This window comes from Wolffia australiana, chromosome 13 (assembly GCF_029677425.1).
Source record: "Wolffia australiana isolate 7733 chromosome 13, ASM2967742v1".
Classification (NCBI taxonomy): Eukaryota; Viridiplantae; Streptophyta; class Magnoliopsida; order Alismatales; family Araceae; genus Wolffia; species Wolffia australiana.
Window position 1 is genome coordinate 15795648 of NC_135847.1, and position 12437 is coordinate 15808084.

The window sequence follows — 12437 nt, forward strand, 5'->3', positions numbered from 1 at the left end:
TCCCTGAGATTGGCCCCATGATTGGCGTCGTGCATGTAGTGCGGGAGGAGGATGCACTCGCTCTCTCGCCTGATTAATGTCCCCACCACACACCTCATCGACGCCACTTGTTGACGACAGGGAGGGTCCCCCACACTCCATTCACCAGCACCGCTACGGGGAGATCCGAAAAGACGCAGGCACGAGCGACCTTCTCTGAGCACCTACCATGTCTCACTTATGTATCTTTTCCCTTTCCCGCACATGGTCGTGGATGAGTGGGATCCGACCGTAATTGGGATATTTATGCTCACTCCATGCCTACAAACTCTTGTGAACACTCTATTTCATCTATAGAATACCCCATGGGTGGCATCTAGGGCATGACTAGATCGGTCTACAGGCACAACCACATAGTTGGACATACCCGGCACCATGATTTTGCCAATTCAAAAAAATAAAATAATAAAGGGGCTAGAGAAGGAGAGCTAGAAATTGAGGCAATGGATTAAATGCAATTTTAACACGGGGCTAGAGAGGAATATTTCACATTTTAAAGGAGGCCCAAAAATTGTGGATGTGTATCAGCTCCATGTTCATGAAGAAATATGGGGAGTCACTTATATACTTGTGTTGAAAACGAATGGATATTGGATTCATACACAATTGATCAAACTAATTGGAGTAAGAGGTGGCACAATTCATTCAATTTTTCCTTGTGATTATGAAAGGAAAATGCCCCACAATTATTAAATGATACTCTATCCAAATGTTTTAAATAATAAGGTATTGTGTATGAATCCTCATCCACAAACACTCCCCAATGCAATTAAGTGTTAAAGAAGAAAATAGTTAATGAAAAAAAAATTAGGGTTAAAATTTTTATTTATGGCTTATGATTTATACAACCATATTTATAAGTTTCTTTCTGAGCATATGTTGAGATAGGGTCAAATCCATAGAGTGCAAGTATTGAATAAGTGAATTTTAGCTTTAATTTATCTTTTTGGTTTTTATATATTTATCTTAGTATTTTAAAATAAGTTAATAAAATCAAACTAGTGAAAATTAATTGTAAATAATTATAAAATAAATGTCCTAATTATCCTAATTTCTTCATAATTTATAAAATAATTTTAGAAATTTATAGTTGAGAGTACTAGTTAATTATAATTAAGATATCTTATCTGGTTAATGACAATGGAATGAGGGGGTTGTAATGGATGAACAGGATACCACCGTTGATTGTGACTGGGGAGGGTGGCGGATACACACTGACGAGTGGCAGAACGATGCCAGCGATGACAAATTTTATGTTGCTGGTGGAGATTGAAAAGGAGGCAGATATACACCAACAAGTAGAGTCACAAGTGGTATGTGTGATAGTGAAATCCTACTCTATCAGTGATGATTGCCTAGGAAAAAGAACAAAGATGTGAGTAGGAAAAAGACAAAGATCGCACTAACCTTCTCATCATGTACCCAACGGGTCCAATGGTGATTTATCTTCTTGTGTCTTGATCTAAACCTCATTCCTGCAATACTTGGAGTACAAGAAAGGACCCAAATCAGATTTTGGATGAGCAAATAACTCCACTAATCCTAATAAGGAATAAGATAGAAGGGTATTTTTTACAATGATAGGGGTATATTTTTATTTATCCAAGATGGTGGATGGATGGAGGAGAGCAAGATGGAACTACCCTCAAGTTTTCAGCCCAAAACTCCTCAATTTTGAGATATCGTTGCTTCAATTTGGAGCGATCTGAGCCATTCAATTTTGTCTCCCCTCCATGTGTGGCGGATTGCCAGTGTGGCACACACTTCTAGGAGCAAAAAAGTAAAAAAATATTTAAATAAATTTAGTTTATATTACCTGACTTGTCATATTATTTTCTTTCTAATTTAATGTCATAAAATTCCATTGAAATACTAGAAAATACATAAAATAATATTATTATTTTAAAAATACTGTAAACCCTTAAAATATTTAAATAAAATTGTAAAAGTATTAATGACTGTGAAAATTATATTATTCATGAAATTAATGTCAGAAAATTATGTTAAAATACCATAAAATAATGAAATATTGGAAATTCATTCTAAAAGTGCAATAAATTATTTTAGGCATTAGAAACATGTATTTATGATCATTTAAATGAGAATAGGCACATAACTTCATGAAAGAATTCCTAAAAATAGCATCATATTTATGATTATCACATGGACCCAGACTTATCCTTGATGCTTCAGTATCCTCCATAAATGGATGTTCAAGGTTTGGAATGGTCAATATCCTTGTGGTCGTCATTACCTTATTAGCAGTATAAATGCCAGTTGTGCCCCTACAAATCAAGTGAAAGTGTCCTTCTTCTGACATTGTGTCAATGGATGTCGTCGACTTGTGGAATGTTCTTGATTGCCCTGTGAACTGGCCACACAAAAACAGGTGCAGCCTTCTTAGGGTTGGGCTGAATGAAATAGAACTTCTTGGGATGATGTGTAGGAGTTACTCGCCCAAATAGGAGAACACAAAATTCAAGTGCAGGCATGACTGGATAATGTGTTTCATTAGTACTTGAAACACATCGAGAGTGTTATTAAACCCATATGTTGTGTTCGACATCTTCCTCCATATGAATCTGGTGGTACCCAGATATCAAGTTTGAGCTTTGAGAAGATCTACATGTCATTAATCCCATCAAATAGCTCATGAACTAGTGGAATGTGGAAGTGATTAGATGATATCATCTTAATCATGGCATGTGAATTAACATACAAGTATTAGACCTTATCTTTCTTCTTGATGAGGATAAAAAAACTGACATGCTAATTTTGTGCTGGCTGAGTAACCCCTTGGGCACAAATGTCTCGGATGATTTTATTCAATTCATTGTTTGCCCATATTAATACTATTCGGCATGCAAGCCACCATCATATTAAGATACAATTTGATAAAGGGTAATTGGGGATAATTAATTACTTTAGAGATGCTTATCCAAATATTTAAATGAATTTTTTTTCATAATCTGAATCTACGTTGACTAGAGATTTTAATAGGCATATCTAAATGAATTGAATTTTTTTATTGAGTTCAGAATTTGATTCATTTGATAAGTGATATTTTATTGAAGGGTGAGGTTTGTCTTCTATGAGGTCTTTAGTTCCTCACCACATACTTCTTCTCCCTTAGGAAAATCCTGAAGACACACTTTTCTTGAACATAAAATACAAATTCCACTAATGAAGTCTGCTATGAATACCAATTTGTGATTTATTCAAGGGGCTAATAGTTAGGCCCATTAGTGTAGAAAAGTAAATAGAAAAAAAATGAAATAAAATGAATAGAAAATATGAAAATAAAGATAAACAGAAATATGAAGGATGTATCTTATCTTAAACCCTCATCAAGATGGTAAGTAGATGTTCTACATTCCCATCTTTAATTATAGCCAGTGAAATACTTCTCAAACTCACATGGTAAGTAGATTTACCACCTCGACAATTTACTACATCTGAATCATTTTGGTGCCGATCTTCTCCCAAATAAAGTGCTGGTCAATCTCTACATGCTTTGTTCTTTCAGGTTGGACTGGGCTATGAGCAATGCCAATATCCGACTAGTAGTCAAAATACAATATTATGTTACTATGGGGTCTGGTAGGATACCTTTGATCCATAAGATTTCTCCAGGTTATTAGGCTATCACAAGGAATGTAAAATATAATGTGGTTAATTGATAAACTCAAAATTAGGTTTTTAATTTGTCTTTGGTAATTTTTAGTTCAATTAATAAAAACATAACCTTGCACTCAATTAAATCAATCTACCTTTTGATGAGTACGTATCATCTCTACAAGAAGCGGTAATTAAGGATTTAGTATTATTTAAATAACAATGAAAGTTATGAGGGGATGTACATGTAAAATATGGGATCAGTAGAGGAAAATGTAATGTGAGTAGGTGATATTGATTAATAAAATTAAAATGATTATAGTAGATCGTGATAATGATGATATAACACGAACAAGAGAGAATGATAAGGGAGTGATGATAATGATATAAGAACATAAATAAGTCCTTGTTATGAGAAAAATCAGGGACATTTCCCTAAAAAACTGAATGGTGGATGTCTCTAATGAGAATGAAACAGTTTAACCTTTCTATTAGAGGGAGAGTGTCCTCTTCAATAGGGCATCCCCCTTTCACCATCATCACTATAGTTGCACCATCTTCTCAACTAAGCAAGCATTCACCTTCTTCAATTTGTCCACTATTTTGGTTCAGCTTCTTGTGATATAAAAAATACCCAGAAGAGTGATAACTTGCAAATTAACTTTCAAACTTCATGCATATCACATAAATGTATGCATTCTAATGTCCATAATGGACCTAAAAAGCCTTTACTATGGTTTCATGATTTTTTAATTATTTTAAAGTATTTTATGACATCTTGACCTTAATGCGTTGAAGAATTAATTTTTACAGGGCATAAAATACTTGGTTACAAGTTGTTAAGGCATTCACTAATTTTTCTGGAAATTTTCATATTTTTTTAGGGATTTTAAATGTACGCCATGTACATATAAAAGTTTGTTAATTGCTCGGCCAATGATCGGTACAACCAATCATTCGCCATAGGATAACTATGGTATCGCGATTCGCTTTGCCATAATTATCCAATTAGCTCTTTTCTTTTACACTCGTGGCGCAGAGGTCGAGATTGACTTTGATTTTTTCATAAATAAATAAATAAACACAATGATAACAATATGTGGCCCGAGAGAAATCGTTGTCTTTGTTGTGCAATAAATGCACTCGACGAATCGATCTGTGTGTATACATTAAAGAAATGCGAAGTACTTTTTTTATTACAAGGCAGTGCTGACGCAGATCGGGCGACGTGGCATGCTTTCATCTGTCCAACATGTATATTCTCCTTTTCATTTAACAAGCTTTGATTGCCTTGTCTTTAGTGTGTAGGGCAGGTAGCGGCATGTGATCCGATGGCAGAGAAAACAAGAAAGTCTTCTGAAAAATCAGAATGTGTAATTTTTGTTGGGTTTAGAGTCCTAGATCTGGATGAACAAATCAAAATTATACATAGTGGAAGACATTTGTGAAATCATAGGGGATTGATAGAACCATGAAACGAAGTACCTTTACACAGATTGCATCCGTGATTTTTTGGATCCTGGAGATAGTCGAGTAGAGCTACTCAAATATGCAGCCTCTAGATGTATCCACACGATCCTTGGCACATCGAATCTCCTCTTTCTCGTTGACGAGCCCTGTTCAATCTCTGTCTTCATCGTTACATCATCCCAATCACATCGGGAATGGAGAGGGGGTGTGGGGAGAAGGGAGAAGAAGAGGAAATGCTCTGAACAATTTTGGCCTGGGTGAATTTTATTCAGGGCCTTCCCCTATTTATACTAAGTTGGTATTTTTCATAAAAACCCCCAAAACTTAAGAATATCTTTTGAAGTTTAAAATACCATTTTCATGTGACCCTCTAGGCCCATGTATCAGTTTAGTTAAGACTCGAGCGGCCCAATAACCTTTATTGGCCTTCCAAATTAATTAATTATATCAACATGTAGATTAACTAATGTCGAATTGATTTAACCCTATTGATAGGTCGAGTCTCCAACACGTGGGGTGCCAAGCTACATCTCGTGCTCTAGAAGATACAAAAGAGTGTGTATCAACTCACTCATGAAATCTGTTCATCATCGATAACCATGTACGTATAATCCCTCATCCACTTGACACTCCTTGGATGACTTAGGGTATGGTCAACTTTCAAACCTTAATCGGTCATCCGACTTAGTACTGATGCATTAAGAAATCATTGGAGAACTCATCTTCAATATTTCACTGCCTTGGCCAAGGAGTTCATCGCATTATCTTCCTTGAGCTTTCACCTCTTATACCTAGGGTGGAGGATCCCATCTTGACCACTCAATCATTTTCGTGAACTTCTTGATGTACCCGAACGAAGACCATTTAGAATCCCATGACTAGAGACTTGTTGGCCATAGTCAAATTCCATCCACAAGACGTCTTTGGTGTCTCAGGTCTAAGAACCACTTACACAACCGTGACGTGAATCAACCTGATTGACAGTTTGGTATACTACCATTCAGGGATTCGTTCGGATCAATTCAGTGAACTCTTTTCACTAAAGAGCACCCACTATCTATCATTAGTGTCTCCACACTAATGGCTACAGGACCGGCCATACTCATCATATGAGTGAGGTTAGATAGTGTTATTCTATCTATCTAGATAGTGCCAATTTTTTTATTTTAATGACTCCAAAACCAAAAACTGCATTCAAATCATGGTGACGCCATCACATGTAGAATACTCCATAAATTTGGAAACAAAAGGTGCCATGTGATCCATTTCCCAGAGTCAATAATCCAGTATGTGCTCTGATATGAATTGTTGATACCTTGGAATGTAGAGCACTCACTAGTGCAGGTCATTAAAGTGTTTTCCAGACATGCATGCCTTTTCAATTTCTCTTGCTCCTCCTTAAGATCATATATGTCAAGAAGTGCTAGATCAGGGACATCATCCCATTATTAAATGATTACCTGGAAATATTGTATGTTTTGAGTGTTTGCCGCATGAGTGCATGCTTGTATGAGTGGTCTGACATTGAGATCTCCATAGTTCTCCCTCTTGTGCCCTTCCGCTTGAAGTGTGAACATAAAAACAGCTCCCTAGCTTGCCACATACACTTTCTCCTTTTCTGTTTCTAGATATTAACTTCATATGAATAAAGATTGATGGAATGATTCTTAGTGGTGTAAACAAGTGTGGATCAGATCTCACTAGCAGAGACATTGGATGGATGTAGTGTATGTAATTCTTCTTCAATAACAAGCTCTATGGCTAAGTCTCATAAGGAACTTACACAGTTGACCTTTCATATTGTAGTCTTGACACATACCACGCATTTCAACAGAGCACTAGTTGATGATGAGGATGTTGAAGGGGTCATTAACGTGGGAAGGGGGGATACACCTTTTATGAATGGGTCCATGACTGCAATTTAATTGCAACCAATTCTTTTGGAGATCGAATGTGTTGAGCCATTTGGGGGTTGTTACAACTTCCCAATGGCTCAACAGGATTGCAAAGGCACCAGAGAAGGTTCATGGAGAGGAGGAGCTGCACCAGCATGGAGGAGTACGAGCATAGACGTACATTGATATTTAGGGGCAGTGATTGGCAGTGAATCAGGGCAGATCTGGTACCTCCCCCTGCTCAATTTGGATGAGAACCAATATCAAAACAAGATATATTAGATTCTGTTTGATCAAATCACTTATCAAGATTGATTTCATTGGATATCAATCATCCCAGTTTCGTTGTGGCATTTTATCAAGCACCTAGTGTGTTCAAGGATTTCCCCGATTTATCCAATTTCCTACTCGATTCTACCAAATTAAAAATCCTAAAAAATTACTTATACAGCAATATAGACTAATACTAACTATTGTACAATATAAAAATTAATATCTCTATTTTCTTAATCCTATCTAAGTTCTCTAAGCCTACCCCTATATATCTAAATAAATACATTCTTGTAATCCCTATTCCCTATTCCCTATTCCCTATTCTCTTATATATTTCTCTTACTCTTAAATTCTAAGCATATCTATATATACATACATTTCTGTTATCCATTAATCTACATCTTAACATATAATGTCTTATTTCCCATAACATAAGTATAACTCCCCTCTTCTTCTTTCGTCTTCATCTTAACTCTTATTAAAGTAAAATCTTGTTCACTATCTAACTAAATCCTAATATCCCTCATTACTATATCTATCTCCTACCTTATATACAACTTACTATTAATTAAATAAATAATCTTCTTAGATTCTATAAGAATAGTATATTATTATTCTATCTATCATCCCCATCGTATGTACCTCTACCTATCTTAGTATCATCCTTTATTCTAAAAATATTAATATAATTCATATTCTTACTTTTTTTCTAACTTGATAATAAATAATGGAAACAAACTAATAAGAGGTCATATAGTGATCTTAACTTATCACTATCTCAACTCCTCTGTTAACAACTTCTCTCTATCACTACTTACTTGTAGTTATTACTAGATATAATTTTAAATCTCTTTAATTATAACTCAGAAATTAAATTCACCTCTAAAGGCCAGTCCCTGTGGAGACGACCTCTCTCCTACTATACATTTGAGTGAGTTTCTATTTTAACAAATTTATTTGATTTAGGCAAACTAAAAGTACAACGACACTAAAATTAACGTCTTACTTTGCCTCTATTAGTGCCGCATTAGTGACAAGCTCATAAATATGCCAATCCTGATTTGTTGAAAAACAAATTTGGTGTATCTTATCCTATACCTGTTTTGTAATGGGAAGCAGAAGATACTTAGGAATCAGATCTCATCACACACTACCAAGGATCCAGGTTTTCACTGTGGCATCCATAGCCTTCCACAATGCATATCCCCGATCCTGAATCAAATGATGCCTAGTCATCTTCCCCCTAAGTGTGGATGACATTAGCAGTTGGAAAGAAACTTCTACAAGAAAACTATGGCAGTTGAGGGTAGCAATCAGTGATATGACAGTTTCACGATGATAAGCAGCATACTTTTACCTATAAATTTGAGATAACTACTGACAGACTTCTGCTGATGGATTCCAGACATCGAGAACCAGCAAAGCCACTATTTCAGATTCACAAAGATGGACCATATACTCATATTTCAGTCTCACGTTATTTGTGTTGGGAATGGGTACTTGCTAGACACTGCAACCAAACCAAATAACTTCATGAATCAATGTATGGTTGACTACAGTAATATCATTGGAACACACATTTTCACTATGACACATGTGATAGCTATAATACAATATCTTCTAATGGATATGCACCTTCAGCTCCCTATTGTAGACTTCTTCTCCCTTAGGGAAATCTGAGAGAAGCACTCATATTGAATAGAGACTTATACATTTAACTAAGCAAGTCTGGTTTAGATACCAGGTTGTGGTTTGCATGTGATGGGCTCATAGTTGGGCACATTAGTCTAGAAAAGGAAATACACAAATGGAAATAACAGTAAAATGATATATGATAATGTAGAAAAACAAAAATAGGGAGGGATATTTCCCAGCAGACATGACTGAAGTACTGAAGTTTGACTTACAGTCTTGAGGATTATTATTATTGAGCTGAGATTTAGTAATTTAAAATTATTACTTATTTTCACCCTTGAGATAAGTGAAAGGCTTAGCAATAGAGTGGTACCGTTCAGATCAGGGATACTAAACTATTCAATAATGACATCATTAAGGGATTTTTTCCAATTTGGTTCGCAATCTGGAAATTAGTTATCAATATATGATATTCATTATAGATATGTACAAAATGTTGGAAAATTTTGTGTATGTTATCCATTGACGTTCAACAATGTTGTAGAATTTCATGTTTTAGTATCCAATAACAGAAACTTGTATTGGATAATGATAAATATTGTCAGGGAATTTGGGTATGGTTCACATAAGTAGATAAACAAATGACAATCATGAAACAAAATTACGATTGCTGAGAAGATTGTCATCCTAAAAGATGACTTGGTCATTATCATCAGTGACATACTATAATACATACACTTGAGCAAATTTATGGTCCATATACGACAACATAGATGAAATTTCAGAAAAAATCAATATTTTTACTTCAATTTAGTTTAGTTGAAATATTTGAGATTACTTAGCATTAGTGGATTATTTTTTGGGAAAGTGTTGATGTTTAAGAATAATAAGTGACCTTTTTATTTTGCAATATCCTCTAAAATATTGACAAGATTTGTTAATCTGCAAGAGGTAGAAGAATTAGCCACTTGGATTGTACATTTATCCAGAAAATAATATCATTTTTCATGATTTACATGCTTTCTGTATATAATTATTCTTCACTCTATTGCATAGGGTTTATTCTTCACCGTAGCAGTTTCCATGTCAATGGTGGAGAGCACATTACCCCAAATGGTGGAGGAATTGGCATAACAGAAATTAGCATGAGATGATTCATGGAACATGTCAGAGCAGTGCAAAGGAGTCAAAATGTCCCTAATACTGGTTGGAGATTTCACATATGCATGTGAAATTGTTGTGACTAGAAGGCGACAAAGGTTGTCCAAGTGAAGTGACCAGACGATGGCACTACAAGCATCTTATGGTACTACTTCAGATTGGTTCATCATAAAGAGGCATGGAGGGAGAATGCCAGTACATAACGCTGCATAGAGGAGCTTATGGATGATGAACACCAAGTTTCTTGGGCGGAAAATGCCCCTTAAAGGTTCAAACACCAGAGGAGACAAAGGATGTCATCAGCCTACTTATTACTGCACTAACTTGTCATTTTGTTCAATTGAAACCGATTCAGGGAAAGATATTTGGTGATATGTGATGCAAATTGGGGTGGACCTTCCTAGCGCGCAAGTCATCTAGGGGGTGGGCAGTGAAGTTGTTTGACATAATCAAGGTGGATATCATTCATAAGCGAATGATATACACCTTGATCTTGTATCAGTCACAACTGGTGGGTGGATGGTAGGGAATGGTTGTGGCCTATTAGGCGTATCTGTTCACTAGATAGATGGTTGTTAAAATATCTCATGTGCCCTCATCATTCATGAGTTCATGGGAAGTATTAATGGAACTTTATGGCTAGAATCCTCATTGACATAACAGAGGAACTTGGCCTGGGGTCAAAGGTTAATATTGTGTTTCTCCACAACGGAAAACCACTTGAAGGTAAAAAATTTTACATGATTTCCATTGTAGGTATGCTTACTGCCAAATGATGATGCATCAAGAAGCAAAAACAAAATATCTTTTTGAATTAGCAGGAAGAAATTCATAGTTTGAATTTATATTTCCTATAATTTAATACCAACTTATACAGAACACGAATGCTTAGAATATCTTTCAAGATGCAATAAGATCCCCCTTACAAAAAAATCAGAATTTCATGTCAAAAAATCATGATATAACTCTTGCAGGGAGAATGAATCTACAACTGTTAAATTTGTAAGATCTTTGTCTCTTTAACAAATTAAGAAAGTATTTCCAAATATAAAATAGTTGAGTTATTCTTTAAAATTCAGTAATGACCTATAGTTACGAATGCATCCATCTAAGAGAAGTTTTTATGTCAAAAAAATATGGATATAACTCTTTCAGGGAGAATGAATCTGCAACTATTTAATTTGTAAGATCTTCGTCTCGTTAACAAATTAAGAAAGTATTTCTCAATGTAAAATGGTTGAATTATTCTTTAAAATTCAAATAATGATCTATTTTATGAATGCACTCATTCTTAGAGAAGTTTTCTCAAAATAGAATAGTTGAATTATTCTTTAATTTGAAATTACAAATTAATCTCCCAGGTTTCATGATTTCACGATGGAGCAGATGAGTTTATCGCTGTATTATGGTTGTCAGAACGAGGGTGTTGATGAAGTTTGGCGTATCTTCCTCAAAAGTATTTTATACCCTTGGTGATTGATGAGGGTGATTCTCTTAGAGGATGAGATTTCGGCATACTTTTTTTCCTTCTTAGCGAGGCATGTATTTTATACCATTGATTAATAAACCCTAATGGGAACTTGATCATGAAATTATTTTTACTATTTAGCTCATAATTCAATCACACAGATAATAAATTAGAAATACACCATTAACTTAAAACTAATTCGATCATGAAAATATTTAGTCCCATGAAGATTGTTATATCCAGGAATTTCTTTTATTCATGTCTCACTAAGTTGTGTCTAAAAAAAACAGAATCACGCTATCAATCACCTCACACAAGAAATAATTTTTTTGTTGCTGACGTCCAATGTCACTATAAATTCAATGATAATATAATTCCTGAGCATCAAATGAATTTATAAACCAAACTCAAGATTTTTGTTGAACAAAAACTACTTACGCTCTAACAAGGGCGTACCTTATCCAACACAACATTATAAAAAAAACTTGTCCACATTCCAAGATTACACTGAGGTTCATGGTGACAGCCACTAGTCATCAATCCTCAGTCATCCGTAGGGATGGTCCTCTGGTGCAACCGGCGCGATTTTAGGCCGATGTGCGATCCGGTTCGAATTTTTGGACCGCACATCAGACAGTGTAATATTAAATTGCACCGCACATTGGCCAAGGTCCTGTGCGGTGCCATTGTGTGGTTTTGGTCCCATTTTTTCTGTTGTTCCTCGTTCTCTTGTCTCTCACATCGGTATTTCCTCTCCCTCGTGATCTTTTCTCTTGTTCCTTGCTCTCCTCTCTCTCGCTCTCGTTCCTCTCTCTCCCTCTTTCTCTGGCGCGCTCTTCTTTCTTTGTCGTTACTCTTTCTCTCTCTGTCGTTCTTCTCTC